The sequence below is a fragment of the Botryllus schlosseri genome, chromosome 9, assembly GCF_051294905.1.
Source record: "Botryllus schlosseri isolate E-star chromosome 9, Bs_hap1, whole genome shotgun sequence".
In the NCBI taxonomy this organism is placed as follows: Eukaryota; Metazoa; Chordata; class Ascidiacea; order Stolidobranchia; family Styelidae; genus Botryllus; species Botryllus schlosseri.
Genome location: NC_137244.1, coordinates 1954276 through 1968571, shown reverse-complemented (window position 1 = coordinate 1968571; position 14296 = coordinate 1954276). Strand labels below are relative to the sequence as shown.

Here is a 14296-nt window from a genome sequence, read left to right as displayed (position 1 = left end):
AAGCATAACGTAATCAATACTAAAATCATCCTGAAATGTAATTCTAAACATTCTGCTACATCCTGATATGCACTGACGCTTATCAATGTAGCAAAACATACTCGATACGCGGAGATATTCCGAATACCAGCGATATATCGTACCGGCATACCGATACCGGTAGTGCCGATAATAACCTGCAGCTGAAGCTACATAACCAATACTGCTAAAATGATCAACTACCTGAACATCACATGAGTCCTCTAGCTTTATAAACGTTAATATATTGATATCATCTACCACCAATCACAAACTAGAAAGGCAATTCCGAATCTCCAAGTCATGCACAGACAAAGCGCTGTCAACAATCCTATCTGCAGTGAGTGCGCGAAAATGACCCTACTTGTGTATGACCGCGATGACGCAATCGACGGAGTCAGCCATCCCGGAGTTCTATATATCCCTGTGCGAATGTATGTCACCATCCAAGGCTGTACAGTGTACGTTGTACAAGTACAAGTGTACATTTACACTTTGCCGTGTCAACTATAAAGGCGACCATTAGGAGGGACTTCGTCAGTTAAGATCTTGTACTATAGATTAATATGTGAATATGCAGGTAGTGCTGGTATTGCAGGCTTACCGGCATTTCAGATCATTGTTGGATTACACAACACGTCAAGGTCGTAGCAGTTGTGTAAGTGTCCATAACAACTGTTGAATCCAATCTCTTGTTACTATTCATCAGTTACATGTCTGGTAAAACAAGGCAGGCATATGTTTGTTAATGAACGGCACCTCAATGCTACTGCTACAGTACTGGAATTATACTTCAACAGAAGTACACTGTTGTGAACTGCCAATGGCTGACTCCCAGTATATGGCCACAACATTTGTTGACCATTTGCTCTTACTGAAGCCATGAAGATGCCCACTCCCTTGAATGGATAAGCCAACACAATCATCAGGACACGATACGACCCTGAGATACGGCCTGACTTTAGCATATAAACACTTATAGCCTATAGGCTATAGGCCTGTACGATGGAGGAAGAGAAAACTCTGAAGATTGCTTTCAATTTGCAAGGTTTAGTCAAATCGTCGCAATAACGCATGGACCTCTCCTCAGTCGGCCCAAGGTAAGTTTGGCTGATTCTAGTGATACGCTAGTAAATGAGCGATTTACATTAATCCTGATGTGTTTAAAGTAGTCTGCATTGCTACTCAAGTAACAGTCGTATTCCCGGGCGTACTGGTATTTAAACTTCCTCAAGTAGCTGTAGAAAGTGAAATGCCTGCAAGGCACTCAAGTTTGGAGATGGCTGCTTCAAAATTACAAGATGTATCTTCGAAAATAGGCAACACCTACTTGAGAACTGCAATGAAGTAGAAGTTCTTCACTACTGACCAACTCTGCATACATATATATATATTCTTAAGGTTAATTTGTGTCTATAAATACATCATTTGTTCATTTTTGTTGCAGATTCCGGAAAAACAAACGCGATGTTCCAGCATTTGCATCACGTCATCAGTGGATATCCTGATATATTATACAGGGCGCATTCCATTGAAATCTTGGCAAAGATGGCCACGATCTGAATATTTTGATCTCGTGCCTCCTCACCGAGATGATTTTTTGACATGGAATCTCTATCGGAAAATCTGCAAGACAGATGATACTGAATATTTCTTAACTGATAAATGGCATGAAATGCTTCAGAAGGCCCATTCGTGATGTACCATTAAGCCATGGTGGTAATTTCTTCACTGTGGTCATGAAACTATTTTTCGGTGAACAAAATATCAGCTAAATTCAACAACTGGGTGTACCGAATGTTTCTTAAATTGATAATGATATGTACCAAACTTCTACCCCCCCCCCCCCGGAGGCTACATTTGAACCTGAAGAGAAGTATCAATGGTGTGTTGATATCTTGATCAACTTTCATTGAGTGACATAGAAGCTGATAATGCTGCTATCACAATTTCGAGTCCTTACAGGCCGTGCTATCTTTTCGGTATTGGAAATGCTCCGTGGTAGGGGTGCATTTAAAACAAACGGTGTTTTAAACACTATGTTTAAAACATGCTTTAAACAGTGTTTTAAACAAAGGCCTTTTGAAAAAAATCCTTTTCAAGTTGTAAAATTATGCCATAATTGTGCAAATACTTTCCAAAATACGTGTTGTATGAGCCTACGGACGATTACCACCCTATATAGCCGACTAATATCGATATGGGATGGCTGGAACCCTCAAAATAGTCGGTTCAACAGCAGTAGCACAGATATTTCATCAAAGGAGCTATATTTACACTATATTTTCAATTGTCAATGTCAATCCAATATGATGTCACTATTGAATATTCTTGACGACATGGCTTAAAAAAAGTATGTTTTATACAAGGGCCTGGTTTTAAATATATTTGTTTCAAATGCAACCCTATACTCCATGGTAATTGTCGATTACCGCGAATTGAAACGGTTGATTTAATCAATCCTATTACCCCGCCCCCCTTCCCAGCTGCAAGGTTTCCGACAATGACTTGTAAATAGGTAGAAGACGCTGATATTATTTGTTATTCACTTTGTTATTTATGGCCTGATGCAGATTATATGATGTGTAGAAATTGAACACATTCATGATTTACTGAAATTCGGAGTTGTCATAGTTTACTTGGTTGGCTATACAGCAGTGTCATACTTTATTAGGTTGGCTATACAGCAGTAAGGTTGTGATAAGTGAAGAATGTCTAGCTTACTCACTAACTATTCCGCAAAAGGTTGAGGATCGTTATTCTAGAAACAGTTGTATCGCTAGCTTGCAGAAAAGTGGATATTTCGAGGCAGATTGCAGGTAACGTTCTGGACCTACTTAGGTAAAGGCCAAAATGAAGTCAGCCATCCCGGAGTTCTATATATCCCTGGGTTGGGTAAACAAGAAACTGAGATTTAAAAAAATGATATAGATCTCATTTCATGAATAATGCTGATGCAACTTCTCCTGCTGATGAGTAGACAATGTCGAACCGGCTGAAATATAAGACTGTTGCGACGGAACTGACTGCCAAAATATTTGAATCCCATCACTTGTCATTAGTACCATCAAATGTCACCCACGTGTTGTATACGATTCCGTTGCTTATCGAAGCTATACAAGCATCCAAGTCGTTGCGTTGGATGATAGCTTTGCATGCTACTTCACTAAACCAATTGAACCCTCTGTCATTGCCCTGCTCGCCGCAAATATTATTCCTGTAATCATTGTACTTATAGTGCATCGTAAAATGTCAGCAATAACAGTCTCTTCAAACACTGACAGCAGAGAAAATCTAGCTCTGGTTACTTATATATACTTTCCATACCAGATCAACAAACAACAGCAACAGCAACTCGAAAGAATAGTATTCGACATACTATGGAGCCCCGAATCTCTCGAACAAAAGAGCAGAAACACACTGATCCGTCCGAAGGAGATGGGAGGCATTGGGATGCCAGACATAGAGACGGCAATACGAACAAGGAGAGCAAAACGACTACAAGAAATTGCCAGAATTGACCGACCTACAGAAATATGGCATGCCGAAGCAATCTATAGTCTGGGGACCAAGGTCAGAACTATTAATAGTGCTCTATATAACAACACTTATCCCCACAGGCCAACACCGACCCACAATTGGATATGCGAAAAGGCAACTTACGACATCCTGCAAAAAGAATTCGAGGATGCGTACGACACCCCCTCACGAGCGATATACGAAACACTAATTAAAGAAAAAACCGATCATAAGGATGAGGAACTGAAAAACTGGAAGAGAGTATGGCTATATCAACCTTGTATCGAACAATATGCCACCAATAGAGACCGTGAAATATCATACAGAATCATAACTGAAGGCTATTTCACAGGATCGCGAAAGAAACAAGCTGGGTGGACTACAAATCGACAGCACGCCACTCTAAAAAACAACTGCAAACTGTGCAAATCTCCTATAGAGACTCTATACCACATATACACCGACTGTCCGATATACAGAAAAATTTTCTATATCGTTTTAGATATCGTCGAAAACATGCAAAGAGCGGACATCTTCACGAATCCGAAGGAAATATACCAAAACCTCTATGACGGGCCTCACGAAGCAGTCGTAACAAAAGCGTTCATCATCCTGAAGAGCGAAATTTGGAATTGGAAAAGGACACTGGACATATTAAACCAATATGCCAGCGACGCAGATATCGAAAATCGGATAACACAAATCCGAACAAAAATAAGAACCGAAGCACCACGAATACCGCAAAGACGAATACAAAGAACGCGAACTCTGCGAAACGGTTGGCAATAAGCCGCAACGCGTGCGAAATATTACAAATGATACATATGCGAAGAAGAAAACGACTAGAAAGAACCGTGAGCTCTGCAAAACGGGCGACAGATGTGTCGCAATCCGCGCGAATTCCGAATATTGAATATAGAAATTATCGTTAATATTAACGAGCATATATTAAATATGACTCGTACGCTTACTGCCTAGATCACTTTCTCTTTCGTTATACGTTGAAATGGGTGCAATTATTTCGCCTTAACATTATCACGAATAAAACAAACCCACGCCACCCCACCCAACCCAATGGACCATACCAGTCAACAACCACCCAAACCAACCAACATACCCATCCACTCACCTACCTACCCATCCCCAATAACCACACCCAGAATAAAAACCCCATGAGATGCCTGAGCAGATACAGTCACCACAAATGAGAAGAATTCCACAAAAAGGTACGAATATACCCAAAAATTGAATAAGAGTAAATATGGCTAGAAGATTATAGATAGAAGACCTGGATAAAGTTCCGGCACAAATAGACTCAACTGAGTCACAAAAATATGACTTTTTGGACCCAAAATCTAGAATAAAAAGAAAAGCCCGTCACGCACCAATAGATACAAACCCGATCACCGAAAACCTTAGAAATCCCTCTGGAAACAATACCCACCCATCCAATGCAAGATGACCGCCATCTTAAAACTTTCCTTTCCTATGTTTAGCTCAGTATTATATACTTTGAATAAAATCACTAAAAGCTCTGGTTCAATTGGGTGCGACCGTAATCTGCTTTCTTGTGGGATATTCGGCGGACTATTCGTCGAAAATCCACTTTGCCCTGAAGAAGCCTGACTTGCCAAGCAAATCATCCGTTAAGATTTTATTAATCACCCACGGCATCGTGCGAGTGACCGAATGCCCCGACCCATTAATTTATTACCTCGTCTCTAGCGATATTAAAATCGAAACGAAGCGACTTACGTACGCCATTAGTAAATTCAGGATCCGAATATGTCAATCAAATATCCCGGCCTCGGCCTCCGCTCATGTTTCAGTGTAATCATGATCAGTTCGTTCAACATGCGACCGACGTTGAGTCTCGTTGCTTTATTCTGGTAACAATATATCGTACATGCAGTCATAAGCACGAAGGTACAAATATTTACGTTCATATTCGTTGAATGTCCGCCACTTTATTGAATAAATTTTTCTATGCTTGACTCCATGTCGAATATTATTTCTATAGGTATTCGAATATAATCAGCACAAAAGCTATAAAGTTTTATGCAGTGTAATAGATACCTTACTTTAGTGAGGCGAAGCGTAGTCCTGGTTATCAGTGACGAAGTTTCTCAGATTAATGTTTCCTATTCTTCACGGTTTTCAAATAAAAATTTTACTTTCTACACTTTAGATTTAGTAAGGTTTGGATGACTCGAGTTAAATTTTTCGTATGACTTGACTTGACTAGAGTCACTTTGCAAAAACAGAGTTGACTTGACTCGCCGCTTCAGAAATGTGTGGACTGTAAATCTTTGAATCTTGTGTATGTTAGGATTGTTCGCGATACCGCACACTGTTACGTCACAAGCAAATTGACCGCAAACAAAATGATCGTAGCTTGCAGCAGGGATCACCAGCCTTTTTGAAACCAAGAGCTACTTCTCGGGCACTGAATAATGCTACGAGCTACCAGTTACTCTCGATGTTTATCTGTGCTCCGTAGGATTTATTCAATTAGACCAGGGGTCGGCAACCTTTTGATAGTCACGGGCCAGATATCGATTGCACAACTCTTTGGCGGGCCGGATTTTTCATTTTTACTATAAATCACTCTCACTTTAAGGGGTTCGCCAACTTGAAATAGTCTAGGATCACTTTCCTAACTTGATAGACATCGCGGGCCGCACGATTTTAATGTCAACTCCTAATATTTGGCATCTGATAAGCTGTTAGCTAAGGTGAAAAGGCATTATATCAATGTAACGTGTTGTTGTCTACACGTGTGGTAAAAATATTGTTAAAAAGAATAGCTGCTTTATCTTAATACAACACTATGAATTATATGTATTGAAAGGAAAGGACGTAGTCCATTTTTGTCGTTGATTTTTTTTGCGACATATACACTAGGGCTGTTCAAAAATAACTTTTTTTCCTGAATCTTGCTGGTTACTTGATTAAATCGTTAGGTTGCCTTAAAAAACGACGCATACCAAATTTGAATTCATTCCGACAAATATTCGCGGGTTACGTAGAGTTTGAAAATTTTGGATTTGCCCAAAAACGCAAAAAAAACTTTTTCTCAAATTTTTTTGCCAACCCCATGAAATTGTTGGGCTGTCTTCAAAAACTATGCAAAACAAATTTGACTCAATTCCAAGCCGTAGAACCGGAGTTATTTCAGTTTTTATTCGATAATTCTGGGATTATCCTTGATTGGTGGATAATCCAAGAATTATCACTGAAAAACTGGAATAACTCCGCTTCTACGGCTTGGAATTGAGTCAAATTTGTTTTGCATAGTTTTTGAAGACAGCCCAACAATTTCATGGGGTTGGCAAAAAAATTTGAGAAAAAGTTTTTTTTGCGTTTTTGGGCAAATCCAAAATTTTCAAACTCTACGTAACCCGCGAATATTTGTCGGAATGAATTCAAATTTGGTATGCGTCGTTTTTTAAGGCAACCTAACGATTTAATCAAGTAACCAGCAAGATTCAGGAAAAAAAGTTATTTTTGAACAACCCTAATATACACCCACTCATGATATATAGGCCTACATACACGCGATCTGTGCATACTGCATACGCATACCATCAGTGCGCGGATGTGCATATGCCGCTGGACAAGGAAGGTGGATTTCCAAGTCTTGCATCACCTCTTTATGCTGTCCCAGTAATGCATGAGCGCCAAGCGGGGAATACATGGATACCAGCGTTACTAATCAGGTCTTTGATCTGACCCGGCCAGGAATCGAACCCACGATCTACCGGTCAAGAAGCCGGATGCTTCACCTTTACGCTATCTTGACGGTATTTGTCATAGCATGATGCATATTCTGTTAAAGTTAATATTTGCATAAGACGGTGGCACGACAATTGAGTTAAATTTGAACTTGAACTGGGGGATCCGCGGGGGTGCGTGATGGTTCAAAAGGGTTCTGTGAAGACAAAAAGGTTAGGAATCACCGACATGATGGATCTACCTTACGCTCGCGACTGCCAGAGCATGGTCTTGACACCAGCAAATCAACGACCTATCAGCATCCAGTCGCAGCAAAAGCGCGACCAGCTATCGAGTGCGGGACATACCACAGAATATACATCATGCTCTTGTGAGGTATAGAGGTTTTTCGGGGCACCTGAAAGTGCTTCGCGGACCACCGGTTGATAACCTCTGCATTGTGTTGACCACGGCTATCTAATTGCTAGTAAGGGCATGATGGGCGAGGTGGATTCAGTTTCATCGGCCAGTCGTCTTTTGCGAGCACGCTATATATAATGTCAAAGTCATATTTAGCGATAAATGGTGATATTGAAAGCGAGGGAATAAATCTTTGCGGAAACGATCAAGATTTTAAAAAATAGTATTTCAAGCATTTAGAAATATAATATTGATATATATTTTCCGAAATCTGAAACCAGGTCGCGGGCCGCAAAAACACACCTGGCAGCGTGTCGGTGACCACTGGTCTAATGTAATGCGGTGTATCGTAGTGGTACGCCCTTTAAAAATTAAGTCACACTTTCGGGTGTACGATACATCCGGATGAAGAGAACTGGTCCAGTCTACGAGTTTACTCTGCAGACAATCTCGTAATTACTTGGTATGAGATACTATAATTATAGTAGATTATAATCTACCGCCTTCGAGACAGTTTTATGGCGTAACAATGGACTATTATGGTGTTCTGATAAAGTAGAAATACCACACTATTGCCAAACAGTTCCAACACTGCAGTTTGGTACTCGACAGGAAACGGCGGGCCGCATTCTCTGATAACTATTTATCATGTCGCGGGGCGGACGATTTCGCTTGGCGGGCCGGATCCGGCCCGCGGGTCGTAGGTTGCCGACCCTTGACTTAGACATTCAGAGAACTTGGCAGGGTTTTCGCCCATCACACCCAACGGGACTCCCACCAGCGTCTCCGGGCTCAGTTAAGTTGACAATCTCCGCGACGAGTCTAGGAAATAGTACCTAAATTGCCATGAAGCCTCCGCTTGGGCGAGGAAGAGCAACACCCCGATCGATGACTGCGTTCGAATGTTCCGTAGGGTCGGCTGACCCATGTTCTACTGCTGCTCATATGAAACCCTTCTCGGCTTCGAATTTTGAATCTCTCATTTAGATATTTGCTACTGCGACCGCGGGCGACTCATTCGGTTCTCGCGGGATACCATTGCGCATTGCTCACCTTTACCATACCTCAAAATATGATTTATATCGGGCGAATATAGTGTATATGCCTTTATGTTACTCGTCAACCGGAGCAGGCGTAAATAGTATCTCATGGATGTGTAGATGGTCAGTGTATTCACTGGCCTGCATCATCAATTTGTACTAGCTTCTCAAGGTTTTCTATGCGATACTATACTTTGGCTGATAATTACGGACTCCGGCTATATAGTTACTTAGCCATGGGAACCCCCCTCGGCCCGATTTTAGCAAATATATTTGTGGGATTCCATGAGAACAAATTATTCGCAGCTGATACAATAAAAAAAAACTTTAATGTATCGTCGATATGTGGACGACACCTTCGTCATCTGCCATAACGAGGCAGAGTTAGACGATTTTCTGCCTAACTTGAATGCGCTACATCCTCCATTGAAATTCACATTTGAAAAAGAGTGCGACAGCTCGTTACCGTTCTTGGACGTTCTCGTAGAGAAATGGGGTATTAACATCGTTACTTCGGTGTACCGGAAACCAACATTTATCGGACAATACCGTTGGAATTTGTTCAGCCCAAACCGCCGTAAACTGAATTTAATTGGAACATTGGTATATAGAGAATTGATGATCTGTTCGGATGTAAAATTAAACTCGGAACTCGAATATATCCGGAACATTTTAATTGTTAACGGTTACCCGGAACATATCATCAAGCGCTCTATGGACAGAAAACTCAACAGTTTCAACGCCAGCAATTCCCAAAACACGAACGAACGCCCTGAGAATAATGTATACATAGCCTATAGGGATGGTGTGAACCTCTGAAAGGTTCAGGTTCGTGTGAACGTGAACCTTTTTGAAAGGTTCTGTGGGAACACGAACGTGAACCTCATGACGTCACGTGACGTCATATTGGTAATTTCAACCCCATATTTCAATTAGGTGATTGCCTATATTAATCTACACGATACCGAGCGACGGCTCGGGGCCACATAATAGCTCAGTACTTAAGTACATATTGACGTTTGAAACGTCGCCAAATGTATCAACTGGGGCAATCAAATGATATAATAATCCCATAAAATCAGTATCTTGCGTCGCTTTGCCAACAATTTCGACCTGATCGGACAATGTGTTCGGCGTCTGAGTATTGCCACATGGAGTGTGTGTGGTAAATTGGTTTTTATACTTGCTACCGATTAACAAGTTATACAGCAGTATAGCCAACACCCCAGTCGCACGGATTTGGTTTTTATGATACAGTATACATATGTAGTCAAGATTGACCCCGTACGCCTGCTAGATTTTTACATCAGAAGACGATATCAATCTCATTGATTGGTTGAATAAGGATCATTTGCTGACAAAATACAGTGTATTTCGCTCTTGATGTCACGTGATTGCGGGTCAAGCTCACAGCACAGAGACACTAAATATATATAAACGGAATGCTGGATATTTCGAGCAAACTTTTGTAACAATACAAGTAAATTTTTGAGATTGTCAGGGGCATGCTCGTTTAGTGTTGAATGTTTATGCTGCCAGCTCCATGCATAGAGTGGCCCGCAGTTGAAAGTCAATAAATTTGAACCAAAGATGTTATAATGAAGTGAAAATTGCAATATATGAAAAAGGTTCACAGTGCAGAACCTACCAAGGTTCTGTTGTGAACAAGAACCTCAAATTTTCCGAGGTTCACACACAGAACGCGAACGTGAACCTCACGTTCACACCATCCCTAATAGCCTACATATACCGTGGATGGCAGACTTGGACAACTAGATAATTCTAGTTGTCTAATTTCACTAAATTAGAGCGAATTTCCGGTAATCTAATTCTAATCTAATTTAGAGAAGCTGAAAATTTTGTAGTTGTCCAAGTCTGCTGGTTGGGTCCCATCTCTTCTCGTTTTGAGAAGCAGTGGGTCTCCGCCGTAGATCGATGTTACGACAACGTCAAAACGAATGTTGTATTCACAACCAAACAACTACTTCCTGCAACGCGCAAAGATTTTCTTCCCGCTTCTCAACAAAGCAATATAGTTTTCGAATTTAAGTGGCACTGTGATTGTTGGTACGTAGGAAGAACAACTCAGCGCTTGCAGGAATGTATCAATCAACATGTACCGCGCATTATTAGACTACGTACATTAAATTCCCAGGAACAGGCCGCTGAAACTGAAACTGACCTAAGGGTGTTGGAACACAATCAGGCCGTGGCAATGAACTCTGCCATTGGCAAAAATTTAGCTGAGCATGCTACTTGCGCCAATAACTATAGTGACGACAGATTCTAAATTTTGGGTAGAGGCCGCTGACTTTTCCACTTGTCCGCGCTTGAATCGACATTCATTAAGATCCTTCAACCACGCTTATGCCAGCAGAAGGAACGTTTGCTTCAGCTAAAATTGGCCACTAGCTGCGCTCGCGATTTGTCTGCACTTGATGTTGTTTTCTTTCTATGACGTCACAATTGGCGGTATGCAATGTAGTTATATGCAAGTTTTTGAAATTCTCTTTATGCCGACGATTACCCCTCAAGAGTGTTAAATCGAAAAGCTTCGGGTGTTAATATATTTGTAATATTAATATATTATTAAAATGTATATTAAAGTTCTGTACCCCAAAAAGTCTTTTTAGAAGTAGTTTATTCATCCAACCAGGAAGATAGCCTGAGGGATATCGAGGCTGTTTCCACGGAGTATCAACATTTAATTTTCATAAATATTAAATAAAGCCCAGAAGACAACAGTGGATATGGAGTTATCAATATGACTTCACGGAAGTATAGGTGAATATGATTTAGGTAGCGGGTTGCATGGCTCCGTTTACACCGCATTGTCGCCCATATGAAATATTTCATCACAGTATATATGGCCCATCATAACGTTTGAAACTGATGTTTTCCAATTTAGCATTTACTTATCATATCGTAATCTAGCAGTCCATGGCGTTTCCTAATCTGAAAAAAGTGGACTCCGACCCATGCAGTAACATACTTTGAGTTCTAATTCGTTTCATTTTTTTTGTCTTGAAGTATAAAAGCAAGTGTAGTAATGCTTTTAATTTCAGGAAATAAAGCTACACAATATGGCATTTTTACGATCCACCATAATTTTTGTTAACGTTTAGTAATTGGGAAAAGTGTTTAAACCGTATCCGATACAACTTTTCCGTATTGCTCTTCGACTAAATTACGGGCCTTATAATATGAGGAGGACGCCATGCCATATTTTCTAAAACGAGCTGTTCGAGTAAACAGAGGATTAGTATCGCATTTCCGTATCAATACTATCATTTTCATCTCATGATGCGGACGAATGCTTACGCTGTCGAAAATTGGATACCTCCTGTTATGCATCGATATCAATCAAGCTCTTCGCTTTTCGCAGAGCTTAATTCGCAGCTTTCGACAATCATCCATGCGAACGGATTACGATCGTTTTCACAACTACTTACATACTTGAGTAGATTTAAAGTCAGTCAATTTTACTTCTACTTCAAGCAGTTTTAGGTTGCTTATGAAAGAAGTAGGGGAGATGTGGTACCGATGGATCACTGGGACCGAAAATACTTTGAAAATTATCTATGATAATTCCATGATTAAAATCCGTGAACTTGTCTGCCATTGCATGATGACAAAATCTTTCCTCGCATACAAAAAAAAATTCGACGTGCGCGAGCTATGGGGTCTCTCACAGATGTTTTTTTGTTTTTGGGGGGTGTAAACTAAATTTAGATTGGCAAATACGTTTTTCTTTGTAACGTTCAACACGAACAAACCTGCAATCATTTTTATTGTTGAGTGTAGGGCTTGTATCATGCTATATAATGGCACCTATTATTTTCCAGTGGGGACCGATGATACAATAGCCAAATCAAGCAAAATAATCAAGCATACTAATCATGAAACAAATGAAACATGCCTACGTACAGAAAATCTTTATGTAATATTTGCTTACGATGTTTTATCGCTATAACGAGGTATTTGGAAGTCACACTGTCGATTTCCGGGCAATATGTATGTATCCTCAAATTTAAAAGTTCGAGCCTAAATAGAAACGTGATTTTATGACAACATTTGAGTTAATATGTATTCTATTTTTTGACGGTTGCGACCAAACATTCTTCTTTGGCTTGCTGTAGCTTAGATTATAATACTGAACAAGAAAAGTTGTCACATCTGAGTTTTTTAGGGAATATATGTCATAGGTCCCCGGGTCGTGTGCCATTGGACCCACCGGGTGGGGACCGATGATACGTTCGAGCAACAAATATTGAACGTCCATAAATAGTTTTTGAAAAGACGTATATTCATGTATATGTGCGCGATAGGTATCTGATCGAATCGTTTTCATCCACTGGAAGGGTGTGTATGTGTAAGTATCGTTCACACCCGACGCTATGGAGAAAATACAGGTAATAAACCTTTCTTCTCTGCTGTTTCAAACACGCTCCAGAAGAACAGAATACTCTCGTCGGGCCGGGTACAGGCTTTTCCCAGTTTTAGCATGCCATTTACATGGGTGTGTACTGTACAGTGTACATGGGAAACTACCTTAACTCTTTACTGGATATATAATTGGGACTATTTGTAAAAAGATCGCTTGATTATTTCACTGTCGATTTAATTTGAGGTCATTTCTGATTTGACGTACATTCAGGCTAGACCACCGAAAATTACATTTTTACTGGGTCAATTTTTCAGGCTATTGATTTTGTTGGAATCGCCAACACTCAGTTTTGCTGCAGTGCCTTGGATACGGATCGATTCTGGTAGCATATACCTTAATAATCTCTCTGGTAGCATATGCCTTCATAATCTCAAGGAGCTTATTGTCCATAAATGCAACTTTTAGTACAACTTCAGTGAAAAATAAATGCATCTTTCCACGGATTTGACTGCAATAAAAACTTGCCCTAGTGATGAAGCAGAGTTAACAATGATTGCAAGACAAAGCATAACACCGGTATTCACGCCACATGACGACACGTGTTTTCCAGTTGTTTGGCAACTATTTTTCATTGCACAACTGGAACTAGATCCAAAACTACTAACTTTTTCGAAATTCGCAACTAGAACTAAACCTAGATATACTCGAAAACCGATAATTGGTTTACCAACAACTATGATTAGATTGATAGTACAAATGTCTGACCGTTCAGATTTTCAGTAATCATTACTGAAACCAACTTTTGAAAAGACATAGGTGTCGAGCCGTTTCGAGAGTAATTTTGTGCATTTGCTCTCAAAATGACTTCAATATGGGATTTGCGATGAGTTGGCTGAAACCGGGACCAAGTCACGACATGTTCGCTCCTCTGGTCGGAACATCACTTCATTTTTTCAGTGATTTCGGCATACCTTGATTCTGCAGGAAACTAATCAGTCTTTTGGGCAATTTAGTATCAGTGGGTGGCGAGATAGCGCAGTGGTATAATCCGCGGCTGCAACACCAATGAGTGCGAGTTCGGGTCCGACCGAGGTCGACTTCAGAGTTCCGATACCTAAGTGTCGAAGGTTTATTTATGCTCCTCCTCGCCATCTCATCCGCGTAAGTGGTGTCAAAAAGCCAATTAGTGCTATAAGTC

At 40.5% G+C, this 14296-nt stretch overlaps 1 long non-coding RNA gene across 1 annotated transcript; it reads left to right on the top strand.

Annotated features, from left to right (window-relative positions):
• The first annotated feature begins 3328 nt into the window (after window positions 1–3328).
• LOC145447173 (uncharacterized) lies at window positions 3329–5069 on the top strand. Its single transcript, XR_013917482.1, has 2 exons — window positions 3329–3798; window positions 3890–5069. It is a non-coding gene; the product is annotated as an uncharacterized LOC145447173 (long non-coding RNA).
• Window positions 5070–14296: the final 9227 nt, after the last annotated feature.